The sequence below is a fragment of the Natrix helvetica genome, assembly GCF_964273705.1.
Source record: "Natrix helvetica genome assembly, chromosome: 1".
In the NCBI taxonomy this organism is placed as follows: domain Eukaryota; kingdom Metazoa; phylum Chordata; class Lepidosauria; order Squamata; family Natricidae; genus Natrix; species Natrix helvetica.
The window spans coordinates 140,710,068-140,736,420 of NC_138548.1; the positions used below are offsets into that span (position 1 = coordinate 140,710,068).

The window sequence follows — 26,353 nt, forward strand, 5'->3', positions numbered from 1 at the left end:
AGTCTTTAAGAAGATGTTGGATAGCCATTTGTCTGAAACGGTATAGGGTTTCCTGCCTAGGCAGGGGGTTGGACTAGAAGACCTCCAAGGTCCCTTCCAACTCTGCTATTGTATTGTATTGTAGAAACTTTATTGCTGTTTTTGCTTTTGTATAGTATCTGAAATTTCAAATGAATTCTACAATATCCATCTCTAAATCAGCATTTTTAAGGAATAACGTTCAGGGAATATTTCTAGCATGCATTTACATCCTCTTTTGTTCTGTTTCTCAGGCAATGTAAAATCAATTTAAGATAATACAGGTAAAATGGTAATAAAACACAGAGTAAATATTTTTATCAAGTGTTGCCCTAATGGGCATTCCGCTTCTGTACTACATTCAGTATATTACAAGTCCAATACTACTGGGATGTTCCCATTCATTCCGATAATGAATTCTGTCAGCATTCCTCCCAAGCAGTGCTCTGCGCTTTCTTTATTAGGATTTTTCAACTTGTTTTCTTACTGTTCCTGTTGTATTGTGTGTTATGTCAATATAATATAATATAATATAATATAATATAATATAATATAATATAATATGGTATGGTATAATAATATAATATAATATAATATAATATAATATAATATAATATAATATAATATAATATAATATAATATAATATAATAATATAATATAATATAATATAATAAATATAATATAATATAATATAATAAATATAATATAATAAATATAATATAATATAATATAATATATATATATATTGGGGCAAAAAAGTATTTAGTGAGCCACCAATTGTGCAAGTTCTCCCACTTAAAAAGATGAGAGACAAAATGTAAAAAAAAAAAAAACCCAAACAATCACATTGGCTGATTTGGAAAGAATTTATTTGCAAATTATGGTGGAAAATAAGTATTTGGTCAATATCAAAAGTTCATCTCAACACTTTGTTATATATCCTTTGTTGGCAATGACAGAGGTCAAATGTTTCCTGTAAGTCTTCACAAGGTTGGCACACACTGTTGCTGGTATGTTGGCCCATTCCTCCATGCAGATCTCCTCTAGAGCAGTGATGTTTTGGGGCTGTCGCTGGGCAACACGGACGTTCAACTCCCTCCAAAGGTTTTCTATGGGGTTGAGATCTGGAGACTGGCTAGTCCACTCCAGGACCTTGAAATGCTTCTTACGAAGCCACTCCTTCGTTGCCCGGGTGGTATGTTTGGGATCATTGTCATGTTGAAAGACCCAGCCACGTTTCATCTTCAATGCCCTTGCTGATGGAAGGAGGTTTGCACTCAAAATCTCATGATATAGGGCCTCATTCATTCTGTCCTGTACATGGATCAGTCGTCCTGGTCCCTTTGAAGAGAAACAGCCCCAAAGCATGATGTTGCCAACCCCATGCTTCACAGTAGGTATGGTGTTCTTTGGATGCAACTCAGCATTGTCTCTCCTCCAAACATGCCGAGTTGTGTTTCTACCAAGCAGTTCTATTTTGGTTTCATCTGACCATATGACATTCTTCCAGTCCTCTTCTGGATCATCCAAATGCTCTCTAGCAAACTTCAGACGGGCTCGGACATGTACTGGCTTAAGCAGGGGGTCACATCTGGCACTGCAGGATCTGAGTCCCTGGCAGCGTAGTGTGTTACTGATGGTAGCCTTTGTTACGTTGGTCCCAGCTCTCTGCAGGTCATTCATTAGGTCACCCCTGCTGGGTCCTGGGATTTTTGCTCACCATTCTTGTGATCATTTTGACCCCACGGGGTGAGATCTTGCGTGGAGCCCCAGATCAAGGGAGATTATCAGTGGTCTTGTATGTCTTCCATTTTCTAATTATTCCTCCCACAGTTGATTTGTTCACACCAAGCTGCTTGCCTATTGCAGATTCAGTCTTCCCAGCCTGGTGCAGGTCTACAATTTTGTTTCTGGACAGCTCTTTGGTCTTCACCATAGTGGAGTTTGGAGTGTGACTGTTTGAGGTTGTGGACAGGTGTCTTTTATACTGATAACAAGTTCAAACAGGTGCCATTGATACAGGTATTGAGTGCAGGACAGAGGAGCCTCTTAAAGAAGAAGGTACAGGTCTGTGAGAGCCAGAAATCTTGCTTGTTTGTAGGTGACCAAATACTTATTTTCCACCATAATTTGCAAATAAATTATTTCCAAATCAGCCAATGTGATTGTTTGGTTTTTTTTTTTTTTACATTTTGTCTTTCATAGTTGAGGTCTACCTATGATGCCAATTACAGGCCTCTCTCATCTTTTTAAGTGGGAGAACTTGCACAATTGGTGGCTGACTAAATACTTTTTTGCCCCACTGTATGTATGTATGTATGTATGTATGTATGTATGTGTATATATATGTATGTATGTATGTATGTATGTATGTATGTATGTATGTAGGTCTTGGTGTATTCGGGTCTTTTCCCGTGTAAGATTGAGAGTAGTATGGCGACATTTCGACAAGGTCCCACTCGCCATCCGAAGGCACCAGCCTGAAGATGGCGAGTGGGACCTCATCGAAACATCGCCAAGATACTCTCAATTTTATACGGGAAAAGATCCAAATACGCCAAGACCTACATACCTGTACCCGTGAAAATCTACGAAAACGTGTGTGTGTGTGTATGAATATGTATATGTATACACATACACATACACACACACACTAATGGGTCACATAGTGGACACACAGAGCAATTACAAGTACTTTGGTATCTCACAGTCAAATGGGAACCATGAGATAGACAGCAATATCCAAATACCACCAAAGAATCAGTCAAGTCGTGAGGGGCCAGTTCAGTGGGAAGCACAAGTTCCATGCTATCAAGATGTATACTCTGCCAGTCCTCAAATACCCTGTTGGTATAGAGAGCTGGCCAAAGGTCAGGGAAGCTGCCAAAAACCTGGAAGCTCCTTACAATGTATGGAGGTTTCCATCCCATGTCCAACATCCAGAGACTATACACTAGGGGGAAAGGGGGCAGTCATGTTGCGGTGAATGTCAAAGCTACTGTCATAGATGAGATCTGAATATAGTACAGAAGAGAGAATGCCTACATAGCAGCAGATGTGGGTGGAAGATCAATCAGAAAAAGCGCCATGCAAGACAAGACAAGACCCTGCATGGGATGTACTGTCAACAGATAGCTGAGATGGTAGACACTGGGTAATCCCCCTACTGGGTGGAAAGGATTGGACTAAAAGACAGTACTAAGGTACTGATCATAGCAGCATAAGAATAAGTACTAAACCCCAGATCCATAGAAGTAGGGGTCTACCACACCAGACATGACTCAAAATGCAAGTTCTGCAGAGATGCCTCAGAGGCAATTCAACTCCAACACATAGTTGGCAGGAATATTATACACTGAACAACACAACCAAATAGGTTGCATTGGATACAGAATATGAGCTAGACTCTCCTAGGTCTATAGGAAATCCCACAAAAGATTGTGGAGAGTAAGAAAGCTAAGATCCTATGATCCAGACCAGTGGTGGGCAACCTTTTTTTTCAACTGAGCCAAATCTTGCCAAAACCACGATTGAAATTTACTTTGAGAGCCACATTTTTAAAACCGAAAATACATAGGATGGTACACTGTTTTTAATTTCAATAAGTTTTTATTGAGAATATTCTGCATGCAAGTATCCACATAGGTCGGGAGGATACAAATAACACAACTAATAAAACAAAAACTTTAGAACGATATTATTTATCGATAACGTTAAATTCCGTAAAATTTGCCTTACAATGTAGAGAAAATTACATCCTGACATTGACTGACAAAGTCACAACCACTAATGTGAACATTGGCCTTGCATTTCCTTGGATAGTTTGAGTAAGTCAGGTTTGTATGTTGTTGTTTTTAATTTCATCTCTCTCTCCCACTTTCTTTCTTTTTTTCTTTTTCTTTCTCTCTCTCTCTCTGGCTCTTTGTCTCTCTCTCCCTCCCTCCCCCATCTCTGTCACTCTGTGTGTGTGTGTGTCTGTCTGTCTCTCACTCACTCTCTCTGTGTGTGTCTGTCTCTGTCTCTCCCTCTGTCTCTCTCCCCTCCCTTCCTCTCTCTCTGTCACTCTGTGTATGTGGGTGTGTCTGTCTCTCACTCATTCACTTAATCACTCACTCTGTGTGTGTCTCTCTCTCTGTCTGTCTATCTTTCTCTCCCTCCCTCCCCCTCTCTGTCTCTGTCTGTGTGTGTGTGTGTGTGTCTGTCTGTCTGTCAGTCTCTCTCTGATTCCCTCACTCACTCCCTCTCTCTGTTCCTCTCTCTGTCTGTCTGTCTCACTCACACACACACACACACACACACACACACACACACACACACTGTGGTCACCTTGTTGAGTGTTCCAATCACATTTGAAACACTCAACAACTGGCCTGCATTTATGGTATTTTGCAGCATTCTGCAGTCATAAGACCAAAATTGGTTGTCACTCGCCCGGGCTTTTGCAGAAGCTTCCCTCCGAAGCCCGAGAGGAGGGAGGGGAGCGGGCACCCGGCACACAGAAGAACCGCATTAAAGGGTGTAAAGAGCTGCATGTGGCTTGCGAGCCGCGGGTTGCCCACCACTGATCTAGACAGACAGAAAAGTATTGACCAATCAACCAGACATTGGGAGAGTAGACAAGGACCAGGAGAAGCAGTAGTGATATAGTAGTGCCAAGTAACAGCAACATCAGAAAGAAGGAGTGTAAGAAACTGGAGAAGGGCCTGAAGGAAGGTCAAAATAAAGGTCAAAGTGGTCCCAGAGTGGTGGTAGGAGCACTTTGGATTATGATTCCTAAGTTGGAAGAGTGGTTCCAACAGATGCCAGGAATGACATCAGAGCTCTCTGTCCAGAAGAGTGCAGTGCTAGGAACAAGCTTAGATAATGTGCAGAACTCTCAAACTCCCTGATCTCTGGTAGAGGACCTGAGATTGAGAAACACACAGACCCACCCATGAAGAATAATTTGTAATTATGAGTCAGTATGCATCTAAATATATTGGTGGGATAAATATAAGATTTATATGCAGACTTGATAAACATGGTGCATGTTAACAACACATTTAAGGAAAAATGTTATTGAGATGTGCATAACAACTATATGAAACATCCGAACTAATCTATGTAGAAATTTCATGGGAGTTTTTAATGATGTTTTAGCTATTATGCAACTACTATGGGAAGCACTTGTAACAATTCAGCAATACAGCGCACAGCTTTCTAGTACAGATGTAGTGCAAGAGAAAATGAGATGTGGGAAGGTTGGTCTCCCATGGCACTAGTCTTGCTTCAGCCTGCCTGCTGGGGTTCTGTCCACCCAGCTTAAGTCAACGCTCAATGCCAGCTTGTTACTTTTCACTTAGTTTCATCAAGTTGCTTTGGCTAACAAGGTGTGCAGCATATAAATTAATGTTTTTTCTTTTTTAAAAAATAAAACTGCCAAAGTGAAATCTGAGATTCCATTACACTATGTTACCATTTCAGTATGCTTAAATTGAACATTTATTTTCGGGGAGGGGGGATGCAAGTACTTACTGGACGTCATTTTTAGCATACATTATCAGTTGCAAGAGTTATTGTCTGAAGACTGACTATGCAGAATTTTGTGGCAATGTTAAAGACACTTGTGGAAATATATGTATATGTGCACATGTTCATGCATGAGTATTTATAAGGAAGTGGCCTATGGGTCTCCAGATACTGAATTGCAATGTTACCCTCCTTTACATTTGGCTGCAGGTCTTCTACCCCTGAAAAATCAAATCTCTCTTCAGCTTAGAAATACATTTATGAAGGTTTAAAAAAATTATACTTGCCAAAAGTATTATGTTCCTCTATTAGTCAATTTCAAAACTGTAGGTCTATCTGCAGATACTACTTGGACCTTTGTATAAGGCTTTAAAGCTTTAAAACTACTATAATTAGTCAATAACAACCTACTATATAAACATTTGAATGCAAACCTACTTTTTATAAAGTTGTATACCCTTCCACAATCACAACATGAATATAACCTCTTTATAACAAATTTTAAAATATATACTGTGGGGATAATATGTCAGCAATGCTATTATCATTCTGAGCTCTTCCATCTTCCATCAGAGGGGGGATGCCACCAAAACAGGGCACGATTGATCCAAAATAGAGGAATTTACCAAATTTCCTGCCTTGTTTTATAATAGTTGCTCCTTCTGGTACCTGATAAAGTATGAATGCCCACATTCACAACTGGATGTTGGTAAAGGAAGATCTCTGAAATCATTCAGAAGTGAGCAGAAATAAAACCTAGTATTTCCTTCCTTCCCCCTTCTCCATACTCTATATGTTAGTCTACATAGAGCATACAAGAACTGACGGAAGAATGCTTTCCAAGAAGCGAGAATGTTTAAAGATAACTCTATCTTTGGATTATCCTGTATTGGATTGTTTTATTGGGGGAGGTGGAATGACTTTTTATGGAGGAAATGCCGCCGAAGACCTTTTCTGACCGATGTCTAATCATCTTCATGCTGTATCTTCATGACATTGTCCTTTCCCATGTGGGAAACAAGCTTAAATTATGCCAGCACTTTTCTCCTTATTCCAATAACATCAAGGGCAGCCTCAAAGTGTGCAAAATCTGTTATGCTTTGCTACTCAATATGTCAGAGGGAAAGTCAGGTGAACAGTAGCAAGCAAGATCAGAGAGGCACTTCTTGGCTGTTCCAGCCTGATGAGGTCATGTCCTCTCCCCTTCAGTCAACCTTATCTGTTGCCACTCTGCTGCCGTTTCCCTCAAGAGATGGAGACAGCAGTGCATGAGACATAAAGAAAACTGCTTGCTGGGATTTCAATTAGCATAACAGTAAAATACTGTAACAACAAAATAATGTAGTAGGATGAAATAACACAGAAACTATAAGACCAATTGGAGTGGGGTGGGGCCCACTCCAATTGCCTCAGAGCTGAGAAGAATCTGGAAGCCAGCATCTGTTGTCTATATAAAGAAAGAAAAATAAGAGAGTCCTATATAAAAGAACTGCTTGTGACTCGGCTCCCTTCATGACTTTAATCTTTTTAAAAGAAAACAAACAAAAACACAAACAGCCTTTGTTCAGTTTCGGTTATGACCGACTGTTCTGGAAAAGAAGGAGCCTCAACATCTGTGTTTGGCAGTTGTTTTCCCCGTCAAGAAGTAAGTGCAAAAGAGGAAGGTCAGCAAAGTTGGAGAATTATCCAATTGCTTTGTTGATCTTCATTGTACATGCAGTATCAAGATAAAAACCAGCATTGTTATAACTGAAGTAATATTGGTAATATAGCCAGTGAGTAGAACAAGTATTATGCTAGAATAATTTCTGGCCAACTCACAGGAGGATGGAGAGCACCTTCACTCAGCCATCAGGAAAGGCCAGAAAAAGCAAACTATTGGGACTTCGTTATGCAATTTCCTTTGAATTTGAGGAGAATTTTGTTATCCAGTCCAATATTCCAATACTGCTATAAATCATATGTACAAACAGTTTATCAAAACAATAACAAATTAAATTTATTTCAGCATAGAGGCCACAATTTAAGGATCCCTGACATGGGCATTTGATGATCTTGAATTCTATCCAATTTAATGCTCATATGGCCTCTTTGCCTGCTCAGGAACATATTTGAGTAGATAGTCTCTATTATATGCAAGCTGTGATAGCCACACTTCCATTTAAGTGCCAAAACAATTGGGAACAAGACAAGCCTTTATACAAACGTACAATTTTCAGATAAATGTTCTATTTTGCTATTTCTTCTTCATATCTATTCAGGATGTAGTTGGTAAAATATATGCATGGAGTGTTGCTTCCCAAAATTAATTTTATCAGGACTTTGCAGCTGTATTCATCCCTACATCCATGAAGACTGTTTCCACAACGGAAACAGATGGGTACCCTTCCATGTATTTGAAAATACTCAAAATAACATACTCCCTATGAGTTTGTGGCTGTCTTGATAATGGCAAAATAATAAAATCAGAATAATTATAAGACAAATTGTTTTTTTAGTGCTACCTTATCCAGTTAAAGGCTCTTAATATTGTAACAGCAAAGTAGAAAATAAATGCCCTGAAGATTATTTCATTTTATGTGGTTTGAATCTGATTAGTGGTCAGTTCTGGTAGTTGGAACCAGGCGGGAACAGTAATCAAGGTTTTTCCTCTGCAGCTCTCTAACAACTGGAAAAAAAAATCTCTTGGCTCTTATCCCAAACGATGATAGGATATTAACCTAAAATCTAATTAATCTATGAATGAATTATGGGTCCAAAAATACATTGCATTATAATCAATTTTAAGTGAGTTCCTAAGAGAAGATAAGATGAAGTAAAAGCTGTAAAATTACCAGAGGTTGATACATTCTGTTAATATGACTGATGATTTTTAAGGGGATAATTTTACAATCCATCAAACTTTTGTCAGCTCAAACATCATGCTGCCAAGCATATGCAGTAAATTAATTTTTAGATTTACATATTTATTAAAAATCTTATTGAAACCAGCAAGAAATGAGCTATGTTTGAATAATAAAAGAATGCGTTATTCTATTGAATATAAAAGTCAGCAATGAAAATACACAACTTCCTTCTCTTCCTAGAAAGACCTTATAATCAGGTAATAATTGTATAAAATGCTATCTGAATTACCAAACAAACAATTTATTAAGATGCACAATAAAATTACATTAATAATTATGATTGTAATAGGAGAAATCAATCTGCAACCAGGGATCAACTTTATAGCATACCAGAATTTTTCCAGCTATCCGGAAGCCATTGCTATCCTCAGAAATTCAAAAGGAGATGAAGCAAAAAAAGTACTCTTAAATATTAATTTTTGAAGTATGTATGCAAAATGGCATTTTATTGCCTGATCTGGCCCAACTTGTGGATGAGATTAAATGTATATTTCCCTCCTCACTTGCATCCTATCCTTGCCACATTGTACTACTGCTCCTTTATGAATAAAAAAGTTCTTGATATCCTTAACTTTTTTTTTTTTAATTCCAGCACCAAACATTTGTATTGTGGATCTATTTACATCATCAACCATAAAACACAATCATCTGTACCACCATTTAGCCATCTAAACAATAGATTATTTACCAAAATACATCAAACACACCATTATTATATTACGACCATGAACAATCCCATACAGATGTTTGGAAGCAATATACTTCTGATCAATAGATCAGAAGTGCCAAAAGAGAAGGGGAAAAAAAAAACCTATTTCCCACTATGTCCTTTTTGGAAAGTTTCCTAGGGGCAAACAGCCTGAACTGGAACTGAATTATACTGAATTATCATGAGAACCAGCAAAATAATTCTTGTATATTCTAGAAATTTCATGTTCTTCTGACAGTTACTTAAAGGAACCTATATTGCATTGGTGGCCATTTTAAAGAGCTAGAGGTAACTGTTACCATTTCGATAGCATATCAAAATGGGTAAGCAGTGAATTAGTAGGCAGAGAAATGTGAAGTAGCTAATTAAAGTAAGGGGGGGGGAAAATTATGGAATATAATGTTCAGTCACAGGAATTCTTGGTAGCCCATTTTAAGAATAAAAAAGTAAGTTTCTTTGAACTGTTGGCCAATTTAATTTGCATCAGCAATTCAAGAGTTTACCTAGCATGTGTCCTGCGGAGAAAATGTAACAATAATTAAATTTGTTTATTTATTTAAAACATTAATATAGCCACCAATCGTAGAGTCTAGCTGGCTCCCAAATAGTGAATGCTGAGGAAAAAGAACATATCCCAGGGTCATTTTCTTGTAAATTTTGGAAACATTGATTTTAAGCACTATCTCAGCTCAGCATTCGAAGAGAAAGCCAGCTACTGTCTTTGGGAGAAACATTGGTGATTAGATATTGTTCCATAGGAAGAAATGGATAAAGAATATAAGCACCTCTTTCTTTTGAAAAAAAAAACTATGCTGCCCTCCAAAGGACATTAAAGTCTCCTTGTAAAATTCATGTCTATTCAGAAATAAGTTCTCTTCCTCAGAATAGAAGTATACTGATTCTTATACTTCACACACATACATATTTCATCTCTTACCTAAGAAAAATAGCATTTTTTTGCTTTTCTGTACAAAACAAGATTTGGACATTAAAACCAAAGTGTGCTACAAAAGGAAGATTTGGAAGTTGCAATTCCCCTTTAGCGCCTGATACAAGAAGAATAGAGACCCAGGTATTAGGCTGGGTAGGTCACACCTATCCTCTCTTCTCTTTATTCTTCCCCGTTAAGCCAATCCCAGAGATCTAAAAGAAGCAACTGGCACGTCTTTGCAAAACATTGCAATCAAAGAGATGCCTAGTTCATCTACCACTACACTACCCATTCACTGTGGTACCTATTATCTGTGTTCTTATGATGTTCCCTCTGCCCTGCTGTGCCAACAGCAATAGGAGAGGGATAATGTGCTTGCAGTAATGAAAGCAAAATAAAACCTGGTATAAAGACAACTCCAATGGCATAAACAACTGCTGCAGATCAGCAGTGGTAATTGTTGCTCCTCAGCTTTGAAGTGAGCAAATCAATCCTTTCCCACCAGGTACCCACACTAGAACCATAGTATGTGCAAATGCAAGCTCATTGAATCTGGAGAGCACCATAGTCCTACCAAGAATACAGTTCAGCATTTATTCCTATCTCATCCCCCCCCCCCAAAAAAAAAAACCAGAGCTAATCCACGACATGACAAAGTTCTTTCTGCTTTATATGTTGACTTCATTTGAATGACTTTGAGATATTAGAAAGCTTTAGAGTTGTGCAGGAGCTCTAAGGGGAAAGAGGGCTCCCATTATCAGCAACTCCTAAACACAAATAAAACATGATTCTGGGAAAAGTTGCAGTTGCTTTAAAGGGTTGCCAGAAAATGTTGTGTGACTGCCCGTGTGTATATAAGTATATGATAGTTGTTATGGCTGCATTTGTCCTGAGTTATTCCAGAAAACCAGCCACAAAGGACAATAAACCTCATGTTCCCCAACATGCTAATGGAAGCCTGCCTACTTGGCTCAGCCAGAGATAGTGGATATACCAGCAGAATCCTAGCTAATGCCTGGTCCTAATATTGACATACATACAGTCACCATAAATCAGTTCTCCGACAGGTATATTTGGAAAGGAGATGAGAGGTTTTTATGGATCACAGTCACACCATCTCCCCACCCACTTTTCTTGGTTTGGTTTGCTCTCATGACTCAGGTGGAAGAAGCTAGATCCATACCAGTAGACCTGGCTCATCGAGGACCAAGACCACAAAACAGATTGCCTTCCTCAGTCATGATCATCTATATGTTCTCTTTTGAACTGATCTGGCACAATCAATTTACACCTCACAAAAGGAACAAATAATAGTTAATGAAGATTTACCTAAACCATATGAAATACAAAAAGAAACAAGGCAAGGTTGTCATTGTCTCCTCTTTTGTTATTTCAGCTTTAGAATATTGAATTAGAGACATAAGACAAGATGAAAAGATCAAGGGCATTCAGATTAAAAAAGAAACTTATAAAGGAAGAGCTTTTGATGACTTGTTGCTTGTCTTGGAAGACTGTTTAAAGGGAACTGAAATTTTGATGGAAAATTAAAATATCTGGTATACTTGCAGATTTTTAAGATCATCAAACAAAAGACAACGATGTTGACAAAAACATGAAGACACAAGATCAAACAGATCTGATGAATAAAACAGGTCTTAAGGTTGACAACAAGATCCTTGGATATTGGTATGACAAACATGAATTGTATGTTGTTTCAAAATAACTATTGTATCTTAAGACTTGGAATGAAATTTTAAAAAGACATGTTAAACACAATTGTCACTGTTGGGGAAAGATTCTTTGATTAAGATAGATGTCTTGCCTAGAACATTATTATTATTATTATTATTATTATTATTATTATTATTATTATTATTATTATTATTATTATTATTATTATTATTATTATTATTATTATTATTATTATTATTAATTTATTTCAGACAATACCTCTTTGAAAATGCTTATCTTTCAGAAGATAAGCAGGTTCCAAGGATACCAAATATCCAACAACTCAACCCTGAATTAACTATATTCTCCTCTATGATAATTACCCTAATTAAATATCTGTCTGCATGAACTTCAGACTTAAGTAGGTATACAGAAAAATAAAACAATAAAAGCCTTACAGAGGGAAGATTCAAAGTTGAAATATGGAGGAACATCTTGCTTATCAGAGATATTAAGCAATGGAAAAGTCTCCTTCTTGAGTCACTCAATCTCTAATACTGAATGTTTTTAAGCAAAGGATGGACAGGCATTTGTTTTGGAAAGGCATGAGGATTCCTGCCACGGGCAGGGGGCTGGTCCCAATCCTATGATTCTGTGATAAGTAGAAGTCTATGTGGGAGATCTAATTGCAAGCAAACAAAACTTACTACCTGGACTTTTTTAATTCTAAAAAATGTGTCCTACATCAGAAGACATGACTTCTAATGAGGATTTAGTCCAATTAATTTAATTTTACATATGAGCTCTTGAGCTGCTGATACAGTTTTAGAGAGGAATTATTGAGTCTGTCATCTGCACCTATATAACTGTCTGGTTTGGTTCTGCAACCCAACAAGAAAGGCACAGACTTCAGATGATAATCAGAACTGCAGAAAAAACTAATTACTGCCAACCTGCCTTCCATTGAGGACCTGTACACTGCACGAGTAAAAAAAAAAAAAGGGTCGTGAAAATATTTACAGATCCCTTGTATCCTGGACATAAATTGTTTCAGCTCCTATCCTCAAAATGACACTATAGAGAATTTCACACCTAGACAACTAGACACAAGAACAGTTTTTTCCCAAACACCATCACTCTGCTAAACAAATAATTCCCTCACCACTGTCAAACTATTCACTAAGGTTGCATTACTATTACTATTAGTCTTCTCATCATTCCTATAACCCATCTCCTCCCACTTATGACTGCAGGACTGTAACTTTGTTGCTTGTATCCTTACGATTTATATTGATATTGATTGTTTCCTGATTCCTTATTTGTACCCTATGACTATCATTAAGTGTTGTACCTTATAATTCTTGACGAATGTATTTTGTCTTTTTATATACACTGGGAGCGTATGACAAATTCCTTGTGTGTCCAATCATACTTGGCCAATAAAGAATTCTATTGTATTGTATTGTATTGTATTGTATTGTATTCTATTCTATTTATAGCAAAATGATAGGAAATTTAAAGGACAAGCTGGAGTGCTTATTAGTGAACAAATGTAATCTTGTACTCTAGAAATACCCTTGGATGAACAACCCATGTATAACAAAGTAAACTTAATATTTGCCAACCAGGTCAAGTTTATATTAGTCATGGGATGTAACCCGCCTGGCCTAATCTAAGAGAAAATGAGAAACAGAAAAGAGTGACTGCAGGGAAATAATAGTTCTTTTCAGAAACAAGATGCCTCCTGCCTTTTTTGAACATTAGAAATAAAAAGGAAAAGGGAAAAATCAAAAAATCAAAACTCATGACTGGCAAGAAGAAACAAGACAGTGAAAGTTTTATACTTTTGTCCAAGAAAGCTAATCTAATTTTTAATGTCATAACACACACTGCCTGTTTCATTCTTCTTTTTGATGTGTGAAAAATTGTTTAACTTACAATTATATGCAAATTTATCAAAACCTGCAGAAAAAAAAAATGACTCGACAAAGAAAGATATCCTTCCAGCTTATTTTTGCCTTAGAGCTGGTAAGAAACCATTGTTCTGGTCTCCTAATTATAACAGATCTGGTAAATCAGATTTTTTTTTTTGCAAACATGTTACTGAACTTTAAATATAAATACAACTGTCTATTGGAAAAGATTCCACATTGACACTCCCCTCCAGTCAATATAGAAAGCTACATTCAACCCTTTTCTACATCTTGTGTATTTTAAACCATTTTTTCTTCTTTTCCTTTAAATGCTGAATATCAAACCGGGGTTTTCAAAACCATAGCCCAAAGATCAGTACTGGTCCATGTAAATATATAGGTCAGGGCTCCCCAACCCTTTTCTTTCATTACTCAAAACTGCTTATCAGAAAGTCCTTTTTACCCAATGTAGGTAAAAGAGTTCAAGGCAATTTAAAGGTCCCAGTTGTGATTGGCTAATGGTTATTTGTTTTTACCCAAATAAAAAAATCACCTTTATCCAATTTTGGTTATTTTACCCAGGTGTGATCGGAATCTTTAAAAAATCTTTTAAAAATATAAACATTTTTGCTCTCTCTTTCTTCAACCACAGCACTGCATCTGTGACTGTGCCAGTACTCTGCTCAGAGGAGTGGGGAGGGAAGCTTTGACCTAATAATGAGGCTTAGAACAGCTTTAAAAAAACTTACTTGTTGTATGTATCATTTTCTGCATTTTTGTATGTAAAAAAAAAAAAAAACCTGAAAAAAATGCTCCCTAGCTACATAAAGTTTGTGAAGCACTAATTTAACCATCCTGTTTCTAAGTTTCTAAGTCAGGTGACAGAGATAAATCTTTACTACCTTAGTTTTGTGGAATACATAAACTCAGGCCTGTGTCTTCGCTTGCTTTGGGCTATAATTCTGGCAGCTCTTCCTCTGATTCCATTCCCCAAATTTTAAGATGAATATTGTACTTCCCTTCTATTCTAGTAATCTGTAAAAATGCATCCTAGTTCTTTTTACTATTACAGGTAGTCCTTGACTTCCAACAATTGGTTTAGTGACTATTCAAAGTTACAATGGTATTGAAAAATAACCATTTTTCATTTATGACCTTTGCAGCATCCCCATGAACACGGGATCAAAATTCAGATGCTTGGTGACTGGTTCATGTTTATGACAGTTGCAGTGTCCCAGGGTATTGTGATCCCCTTTTGCGTCCTTCGGACAAGCAAGGTCAATGGGGTAGCTGGATTCACTTAACAATCAGGTTACTAAACTTATCAACTGCAGTGATTCAGTTAACAACTGTCATAAAATGGAGCAAACTCACTTAATAAATGTCTCACTCAACAGTAGAAATTTTGGGCTCAACTGTAATCGTAGGACTACCTATACCTCGTGGTACTTCAACAATTCTGAAAGTCAATTACTGAGGCAGATAGTAAAACTACATGGTGAAACTCACGTAATCATACTAGAGTTCAAGTTTATATGGGGTACAGAAAAATATAATTAAATTTATACGATTAATGTAATTAATTCTTTATTAGGTACTGCTACTACATTTGCTTTCCTACTTAGCACTGAAGAAATTCTATCAGCCTAATTTAATAATATCTTCAATTGACTTCAGTTTTAATATGAAAAGTTGCGATCTGCACACATTTTCACATAGAATTTTACTGCAGCTAAAGAGCACTGTTGCCTGACTTCTTCCAATTGATGTTTTAAATTCCTTAGTTGTATAGAGGTTATTCTCTTTCAGCCAAGAAATTTCCCTGAAACAGTTATCATTTGAGGATTAGTCTTTTGTAAGATTATTTCTTTCAATAGTGTCAGAAGGCTTACATGGATATTAACTCTACTGTTTTCAAAGTTGAAGTAATTTTTTCTAGTAACTTCAGTGATTTTTTTTTTTAATCAGGCCCACATATGATTGAATTTGCCCCTCTTCCCTTGTAACAAAATACCAAGTCACAAACAAGCTAGCAAATACCAAATGGGATGCCATCTGGTGCAATGAACAGAATGTAACCAGTTCCCATGACTTCCAAAATAAAATCTGAAATGGATATTCATTAGATCCCCGAGCGGCTTGCAAAACTGCCTTAATACTGGATGGCAATTACTTTTGACACTGATTGACTTAAGATAGTTCAAACAGATTATTCCATAATGGCCAAAGCCTTAATTTGTTTGGATTGTTCTTCATGAAGTTTCGTGGCATTTATTCACATTAAATGTGCTAAAATTTATAAATGCAGCTATCTTTCTACACCAAAGCTAACACATATGAAAGAAGGACAGAGGAAATCCTATGCTATCCTAGCAGGGTATTATTTTATTTTGTTGGTTGTTTAATTCTAATTAGTTCAGATTACTTTGCTTGTTATAACAGAAGCTAATACAGACACTTGGTGCATATTTGTGCCGCAACTTGAAAAACAGTCATGACCTTTTCATGATTGAATATAAAAATAAATGCAGATAAATAGATTTATACTGCAAAATCTTCCAGCAAACTTTGCAATTTTTTTTTTTGTTAGCACACAAGGATGGGATCATGCAGATAAGACTTATTATCTTCTTCATGTCATCAGGACATCATTACAGATTCTGATATTTTTTTGCTTGTAACTTTCAAAATGTCTTAATATTATAGCTAAAACACTTAAATTTTTAGATCAAGTGCTCAGGAGCACTTATTTTCTAGCACATATAATTTATTTTACTTATTAATTTACCATATTTGTATTTATTCAATAATACATATAATTTCTATTGTTTTCAAGGAATTCTAATAAATTTAGAAATTTATTTCACATTCTGTTCTTCACTTCTATGAATGTGTGACCTCAGTAAAGTTTAACACTTCCTGTTGTAAAAATTTTGATGCTTCTGATGTATTTTATTCCTCTCTGCCTGATTCTCACCTTGTTGCATTTTGTTTGATAGTTACTGAAAACGGAAGCCCTACATCACTGTTACATTCTTGCTTTAAAAAGATTACAGACAATCCTTGAGTTATTGACCATTCATTCAATGACCATTCAACATTACAATAATGCTGAAGGAGAGGACCAGTCTGCAAAGTTGAAGCTGTTGCAGTGTCTCTAGGGTCATGTGATCACAATCAGGCACTTGGGTAACTTGTTTGCAATTACAACATTTCAGGGATCCATAGTCATCTGATTGCAATTTGCATCCTTCCCTTCTGGCTTCCCAGAAGCAAAGCTAAAGAGAAGCTGGCATGGAAGAATGCAAGTTACTCCCTCCATTTTTTCTCTACTATGGAATGAGATCCACAGACTCTTATACTCCATAATGCCTCCCCCCTCTGCCCACAACCTCCATTGGCCCACCATAGCACCTACCCATGGCAATCTCTAGGTCTCCAGAGCCTGCCTTCAGCATCCCTCCAACTGTGGCATCCATGCAACTCTTCCTGCTTAACAACTCTAATGATCCTAGGATTAAGAGAGCAACTGGGATTGGTAAGCAATGGGGTCCCTTGATGTTTTACTTCACAACTGCATGACTGAGCAACGGAAATTCCTTTCCCAACTGCTATCGTAACATGAGGATTACCTGCATCTACCACAGGAATCACCTCTAAATGCTTAGTGGCACTTATTCAAATAATGTTCAGAATAGCAAAAATAGCTCCAGAACTGTTAAAAGAAACCCTTAGGGCTGTAGGCATTTGTAAGTTGCAGGCTTGATAATGAAAAAAGGAAAAGTAGAAGAATCCAAAGTAGCTGCTTGATAGAAATATAGCAGTTAAGTAAAGTGTTTAGCAGAGAGCAAATCAAGTTGGGAAAAGTATGATATAAGCCACTAACAGTTACATCAGATTAACAAGACTTTGTAAAATTATTAAAACATGGCTACATTATGTAAAGAAGGGACTCATTGGCCTAGCAGTTTAGGCTGGTCAACTGGAAAGTTGGAAGTTCGAGACCCAAGTACCACATGATAGGGTGAGTCCCAGTTACTTGCCCCAGATCCTGCTCACCTAGCAGTTCAAAAGCATGCAAGTGCAAATTGATAAATAGATACTACTTTGGTGGGAAGATAACAGTGTTTTGTGAATGTCAGTAGATAGTCTTACTGGCCACATGAAATGTCTTCTGGTTCCCTTGCCTAAGACATGGAGATGAGCATCACTTCATCTCACAGAACTGGATGGGGAAAACTTTACTTTTACCTTTATATTATGTAGCTGTAACATACGGATATCTTCACTAATATAGTCATCCATTGCTCATTGCTATTACAGAGACTGTATCTCCATGCTAGTTTATCATTACTGATATAGCTGCTGTTTTTTTCAAGCAGTGTGGGGCATTACAAGCCAGGTTCCAAAAAAAAAAAAAACACGACATCTAATGTCAATGAAAGAGAAAGGGGAATGAATAGTACTATTCATAATTAAGGGTAAGAGTTCCATCAATGGTTGTTCTCAACTCTTAAACTGAAATAATTTGAGGAAGCCTTCCTAAAACAAAATTCTGGATTTTTTTTTGGCTTTTTTAAATCAAGAATTTCTGATTCCAGCAAGTATTGTCTATTAACTAGCATTGCTAGTTACAAAGAAAAGGGCTGTAGTCCAACACATTGGGGAGAAACAATGGTTAGGAGGGCTGACAAAGAATTTGAGTTACGGTATTTCTAAGGAAATACAAAGCAGATGTTTTGAGGAAAAAAATTAAAGAATAAAGAAAGATTTGTTATCTTTAAAACATATTTGTTAACCCATATTACAAATCTGTGTTTTATTTTAGAACTTTTAAAAGTATCCCTCTTTTAAGAACTTAAGATACTGTATTTTTCGGAGTATAAGACGCACCAAGGTTTGAAGAGGCAAATAAAAAAAAAAGTAGGTAGGTAGATAGAGGAATAGAGAGGGAGAGAAAGAGAGAGAGAGAGAGAAATGCAGTAGGTAGGTAGGGAGAGAGAGAGTAGGTAGGTAGGTAGATGTTTCCAGGTGTATTTATCCATGTGCTGGAGAAGGAAATCGCTGACAATCTGCAGCACCTTAAGACTTTGTTTCTGCTGGCACAACACTTGATCAATGTAATTCTCATCAATCAGTTAAAGAGCTTTCCAAAAGGAAAAAAAAAAGTTTTTGCACTCTGCAAACCTCCCCAAAATGGCCCGTTTTTCTCAAAAACGTGTCTGTTCCCCCCCCCCATAAAAGGCATGAATAGCCTTGGGAGGCTTGCAGAGTGCTCCCGGGGGGGGGTCAAAACGAGCAAAAAACAGCCCATTTTTCGCATAAGTGGGTCCATTTTTCATCAAAAAAATGCATGCATAGCCTTATGGAGGCTTATAGAGTGCTGCTGGGGGGTGGGGGGAAACGGCCTGCTTTTTGCTCATTTCTGCCCTCCACAGCCCCCAGGAGCTCTCTGAAAGCCTCCATAAGGGTATGCACGGCCATTTTGGTGAAGGGGCGGGGTTTTGGGAGGCAAGAAATGCTGTATTCGATGTATAAGACGCACCCAGATTTTCAGCCTCTTTTTGAGGAAAAAAGGTGTGTTTTATACTCTGAAAAATATGGTAAATACAATTCAATAGAATTATAAACACAGCTAGTTACATTAGAATAAAATCTCCTTGAGTATTTCCAAAACTTTTAGTTAGGATTTTGTTCCACTAAGTTAGATTTACTCTGTTCATATTCATGTTTGTTGTACACATACGAGAATAATCTCACATGGACTCAATAGGGTTTCCATCTGAATAGAAGGTATACATTTTCAGCCTGAATCTCAACTAATTCCAGCTGATCAGAGGTGGTATTCAGCAGGTTCTGACCAGTTCTGAAGAACCGGTAATGGAAATTTTGAGTAGTTCGGAGTACCAGTAAATACCACCTCTGACTGGCCCCGCCCCATCTATTCTCTGCCTCCTGAGTCCCAGCTGATTGAGAGGAAATGGGGATTTTGCAGTAACCTTCCCCTGCCATGCCCAAGTCACGCCCACCATGCCACGACCTCCAAGCCACGCCTACAGAACCGGTAGAAAAAAATATCCCACCATTGCAGCTGATGTCAATGGAACATAACAAAAACTTTTTATAATAAATAAATGATTAATTTTACAATTTATACTGCATATTTAATATAAATTGAATTTTAATTTTTTTCTTAAAATGTGCCATTAAAAATTAACATGGCTCCAAAGCATAATTATGAACTTAACTTCTGATTATCTTCTCTTTTACTAGTTAAAATGGAGATGAGAGATAAAATAGAATACCCGATATCTGGCTTTTCTTTAAATGTACAATGATAAAGAAAGTTAATGAGTATGAGATGATGGGAAAGCTCTGGCATGGGGGAGCCGTCTGAATATAAATGTGAAGGAGAGAGGACTGGAATTCCTGTCAACCAGACTCTTTAAAGATTAAATTTTGGGACCTGAAGATTGTCTTCAATTCATTAAAAGTTAATTTTAATTCTCATGTTTCAGCAAAGTTATTATTATTAGGCTATTGTAGTTTAATGCAATTAAACAAAGCAGGAGTTGCTTCAGTCCTTTTTCTATTTAACTTTTATTAGTGCATGCATTTGGTTATATTGGTAGGAAACCCTACCTTTACTGAATTCTGTTAGATGAATTGATTCTTACACTACAAGATTCTGTTCACTCTCAATTGCTACTAGGGATGTCCACGGGGTATGGTTGAAAAAATAAACAGGTGCAATGGTGCAATATACTTATAAATCAGGCACAGATGTCATTAGGTCCTCATGGCCACCGTTTTGATTGTATTTTAGCTATACTTTGCAGACACAAATGGTTTCTACCATTTTATAATGTACAAATGAAAGTATTATATGCCACACATTAGAAAGACCTATCATATCACTCCTAGATGCAAAAACAAAGAATCAACCAAACCAAAGAAAAAAAAATTGCCATAGAAAATTTTATAATTAAAGACATCAGAAAGACACGACTAAAGAAAATTGATTGGTTTGTTTAAGCCAGGGGTGTGAAACTCGCAGCATCACATTGTTGTGATGAGACGTATCATGATTCCCCCCCCCCTCCTTTGCTAAACTGGAGGTGGGCATGGCCACTGTTGATGCGGGCCACAAGATTGACACCCCTGATTTAAGCAAAACTCCTCCTTTCTGTAGATTGAGAAAAGAAAAACTTAATTGCTTAATTGATGTGGCTCAGTTTGACCAGGATAAGTCCCTCTAACAGAATGTCTATTGCAGGGAAATTGTTGGATAAAGTCCATAAGAAAGAAAGTAACAACTGTATATTTAATCTACAGGTAAAATGGTTACATGAACTCCGAATTGCGGTATGATATATGATTATGTATCAACAAAAATTGATTTACCTTCTTTATTGGAATAAGTGATATATAAATAAATACACACTCTGCTAAATATTCACAAGATATACCAGTAAAAGATAGAACACCATCAACATAATTTTGAATGTTTACAGTAATCTTTGTCATAGATAATGCTACAAATATATCCTAGAGAAGAAATATAGAGGAAAGTGAAGGGGCTGCATAAGTAATAGCATCAGTTTCAGTGTTTAGTTAACCCCAAATTTCAGAAAAGATAATGCAGCAGACATTGTAAAGTACTTCTATAATAACCACCTTGCAACACCTGCTCTGAACAAAAGAAAATGAATGAAATTAATTTTCCAGCAAGACACATCAGAATATTAGTCAAAACACTGTACCAAAAATTCACCAATTCTGATGGAAATGCATGAATTAAATCAAGAACAAATAGCTAGAAATGTCATGGCCAAAATTTTCAATACAGGGAGAAAATCACTTAATGTATGTTAGCTATCCGAAAATCAATGATTGTAGTCTTGAATAAAGTGTAGAGAAATGACTTTTGTTTCTTACGCTGTTGAAATTTGGAAGAAACTGTAATTTTAAGCAAGAAGAATTTAAATTATATTATTAAACATGAATAGCAATGCCTCCAATCATTTTCTTGTCAATATTCTTAATACTAAAAATCAGTGTCGCTCTTTAACTGCTACAGAACTGGAGTTAGTTATGACATGGATATCTAGCAAAATACTTCTATAATATCAATTATAATAAATTTCATGGTAAATGGTGTTCCAATAAAGAATAAAGATGTTTCAAAACACGTCATATTAATGAGTTGGTAGAAATTATTTAAACATTTAGAATTTGAAAAAAATTCTGAGTTCAACTCTTAGCATACGTTTCTTTTACCATTTAAAAATAATGAAAAGGGGCAAATAATTAAAATAAGAAAGAAAGAAAATAAATAGGAAATATTCAGATTCTGAATAAAGAAAAAGACATGGGGAAAATATTCAATATATAGGTACTGATTTGGCTAAGATTGTGTATTTTTAATTTCTTATTATAAGTGAATCAGTCAATTAAAATGGATGTACTTGATTTTTGTTAAAATAACAACTTTTTAATTTTTTTAATTATTAGTCCAATTTTAACAGCTGGTGATGGTTGGTCTCCTACATCTAAAATAATTAATTGAACTGAGGCTGGTTTAGCTCCTAATTATTTCACAAGTATGTCTCTGCTTGTTTGATACTAAGATTATCTTGTCATTTTAATAATTAATTTGAAAAAAATGACCATATTACTGCTTTATTTGTTCTAACCTCTAAAATGAAATCTACTTTTCACTGCTGAGGAATATACAACAACAATCTTCTAGACTAGTATATATTGTAGTTGAAAAATAATAGTAATTGAAATTTATCTTGAGTTAAATGCTTCATGAAATATCTTAAACAAATCCAATAAACTAATTAAATAGCGACATCACCGTGCATCTCTGGAAAATGTTAGATATCCTTCCTGTGCATTATTGGTGCATAGAATACATAACTTAGATGAAAATTATGTTCTTCCTAGTTACCAAATGATGCTTTACACAAACATAATTCAGTTCTAGATTTGGTACAAGAGAAAAAAGCAATCTGCAATCAACAACAGAAATATATATAGGGGAACAATTAGAGTCACATAATGTACTGCCTTAATGAATGTAACTATAGTTTTTATGGCAATACTTCCAAAAGAAATAAATGGCATTTTGAATGAATATAATACAATCAGACAAGATGTGTTTCAAAGAGATGTTTAAGAAATAATACCAGCTATAGTTGGATGCTATTGTGTAATATTAGCTAGAAAAATAAGAAGGCGACTATGATCTTTCGTATTTGAGAGAAAGTTTTTGACAACTTAGGATGGCTCTTCACGCCATGACTTATCTTTAATACATTAATATCTATGTAGCATTCCTCAAAATCATTTGGGTTCTGAACCGACAACATGCATTACCCATATACAAAAGTACACAGTTATTCACATCTCCAACCAAAGCACCTCTAATATCTACATAAACTTTTCTTATACGGTACATGTATCCGTAAATACATTAAATGGCTCAGGAGTCTATGGCAGGATGTGTCACCATGAATAAGATTCGAATTTCTAAAATCCTGCCTCTCCCACCTTATTAAGAGTTTTTCTTTCAGTCTCCCTGCCTCATTTAGGACTACATCTGGGAGGATTTAGGTCATCCAGGAATATCTACAATGTGGCATGTGTGCTTTGTCACCCAAGTCTTGAAAATGACCAGGCTTTAACTGACAAGGGTGGCTTTTTCTAGGTCTATCAGAGGCACTATCTATTTATTGTTGTGGCAGTGACTGACAATGTTGAAGGAAGAGAGGTGGAAATGAAATGAAGGACGAGCAGCGATGAAGAGCAGAAGAGCAGAGCAGAAGGAATTGCTGCTAACAACTGGGAGCTGAAATCCTGGCTTAAAGCAGATGAAGTGTGAGTGACTCCAGGGAAGAATGCATTGGTGGGAGACTGAACTCTAGAATAGAGGTGGGAAATAGCTGGGGTTGAAAGAAGTTCAAAGAAGCAGGAGAATGTAAGAACATGGCTCACGTTTAGCTTTTCAAAAAGAGAATGGTGATTAGCTCATTCAGGAAATGACCTATGCATTGATATTGTTTCACTGTCTCTTCTTCCTCCCAAACCTCTCTATCCTTCAGAATCCAAAATAGTTCTTGGAATCTATTCAAAATACAGGAAACAACAGAAAACAATATAGCTAATAGCAAAAAACCCCCCACAGAAGTACAGTATAGGATGAAAAATAAACAGTCACCTATAGGGATAAGAACAAATCATAGAAGCACAATAAGAATATACGCATAAATAGTAGCTATAATGAGTAGTAATGAAAATAAAACATGTTATATACAAAAGTATAGAAGTCTAGAAATAAAGACAGGCTATGTATAAAACAAAGGAAGTACAACAAAATAAATTTTAAGAGCTTAAGCAATGCTGTATGAAAGAGCTGGGAATTAAAAGCATCACATGAAACAGAAACTTTAATGTCTGTACGTTTTGATTATTCCAATAAACTACTTAGGTTTCCCGTTACATTTGTTCAGTCATTATATGCTCTTTAACATTTCTTTTATATATATACCATAGTTGTTACTAGATGTACCCATAGATATTGGCTTCAGTTGCCCAACATGATTGGATCATAAAAACTTTCGCATAATGCTCTTTAGTAGGAGAAAGTACTGTATGTATAATAACTTTAGTCATATCACACACAGCATTTTATTTCTCGAAAGACAGTACTCATGAGTTTTACCATGTTTAGTTCAATGCCACACAGTTTTATCTCAAACATGCTCGCGCTGTTCTGTTCAAGTAGGATTTAGAATTTACTTTGCAAATCAACATAGCTGCTCATAGTTAATCAACTAGGAAGTATAGGAAGTGTACCGAGATGTGCTTAGAATGTCCAGAAACAATCAATGCAGCATTATTATAAAGAAAGATTTAGAAGAAGCCTGATTACATTTCACCAGTTGCCCTGGCTATTAGGAATAAGGAAGGGTGAAGCTAGATGTCCTTAAAGCACACCCAAGTTCTAACCATCAACTTTCAAGTTATTTCAAAGCAATTGTTTCTTGTAAATATAATTCTGCTTCTGAGTAGCTGAATTTAGCTACTCATCTTAGCTACTACTGCAAAGGTGTCCTAAATTAGAGTTGTGCAAAACTTCAATTTTCAGATTTTTCAGTTCAACTTAATCTCTAATTAAATTTGTTTTACAAATCAAATTGGAATATTGAATCAAACTCTACCAAAGTGATTTATACCAATTTTACACCTGAAACAAAAGTTATTTTTTTCCGAAACAGTTCGGAATCAGTGTCTTACCGTAATTTTCCAATCATCAAATTGAACTGGATCAACAATACAATTCAAATCAAGAATTCAAAGCAAATCAGAATAGATCTGCATACTCCAACTACTGCAATATGTTCCTTTCATACTTACTTGTGTTGAGTAAGTTATTATTGAATGAAAGCTTTTATTCTTGAGTTTATCTTCATTTCATTATATGTACAGGAAAGTAATATGTTTTGACAAACATTCTGGACATATTTTTATTTCCACATTACTGATTCTGGCAACCAGATAAGCTGAGATGCTCAATTCATAATGAGGAAGACAGCAGGGATTAATATATCTGGGTCATTTCATATGTTCAGATAGTCTATTGTTGGTATAATAGAACATCTGCAGAAAAGGCACCTTCATTGTATACAGTCTTTTCAAAGGAATGGTTGGGTTGTGGAGATATACTATTCCCCTAGCACTAAATCTACGTTTGAACCTTTCTGTCAAATGCAGTTGTTCTAGTGCCACTGCATACTGCTTGGAACCCAAAACACGTGCGATAGAGAAATGGATATTTGTTTAAAAAGTTTATTTTTAATTTTGAAAATTGACGGCTGATACCATGTTTCATACATTCTGTGTTTCCAAAAGTTAAACAAATATATCTAGCCCTTAAAAAAAAATTACAAGCAGTGGCACACAGGCTTCTGTTTTGAGAACCATTAATCAATTTTATTTTGTTTCTGCTTTTCCTCCTGTACCAGCACACTTGCTCAGACAATTAAAAGAAGAATTATAAAATAATGCCTATACAGCTTTCTCTTATGGGCTTTACAATGAGAAACACAGTACTAAGCCAGTTCTATTCCGGCAGAGTAGGCCTTTAGAGCGAACGAATCCACCTTATACAATTAGGCATTTCCCTTGGCTCCCAATATCCAACAATAATTTTCTAGGCCTGGAGCATACTTAAAAATAAGGTATCTTTTTTCCATCCTCTACACATGACTTGTCAATTTCAAAAACTAGAGGATTAAAAACTGGAGTAACCTTGATGTATTTTTCCTCTCACCACCAAAATACAGAATCAAAATACAGAGTTGGAAAGTTATCTTCTAGTCAACCTCTACTTAGTGCAGGACATCTCTGACAGATGAGCCTGCAACCTTTGTTTGAAGACCTTTATCAAAGTTGTAGCATGCCATTTTATAGCTTCTTTCAGTAATCTGTAGTCTGAATTTGTTCCATTGTAATTATAACTCACTGGTTCTGGTCCTCCTCTTTTGGGCAATAAAGAATAACTCCATTCTCTTGTCTAAGTGACAAGCCATCAGACATCCAAATACTATTATTAGCCTTATTTTTGGAAGGCTAAACATACTCAGAATCTTCAATGCAGAGCTTGGTTTCCAGACTTTTCTGAAAGTA

General features: G+C 36.2%; 1 protein-coding gene across 6 annotated transcripts in view; it reads right to left on the bottom strand.

Annotated features, from left to right (window-relative positions):
• The window catches only part of NCKAP5 (NCK associated protein 5), a 631,235-nt gene that overhangs the window by 13,091 nt on the left and 591,791 nt on the right, over positions 1–26,353 (bottom strand). The gene's annotated exons all lie outside the window — the stretch shown is intronic.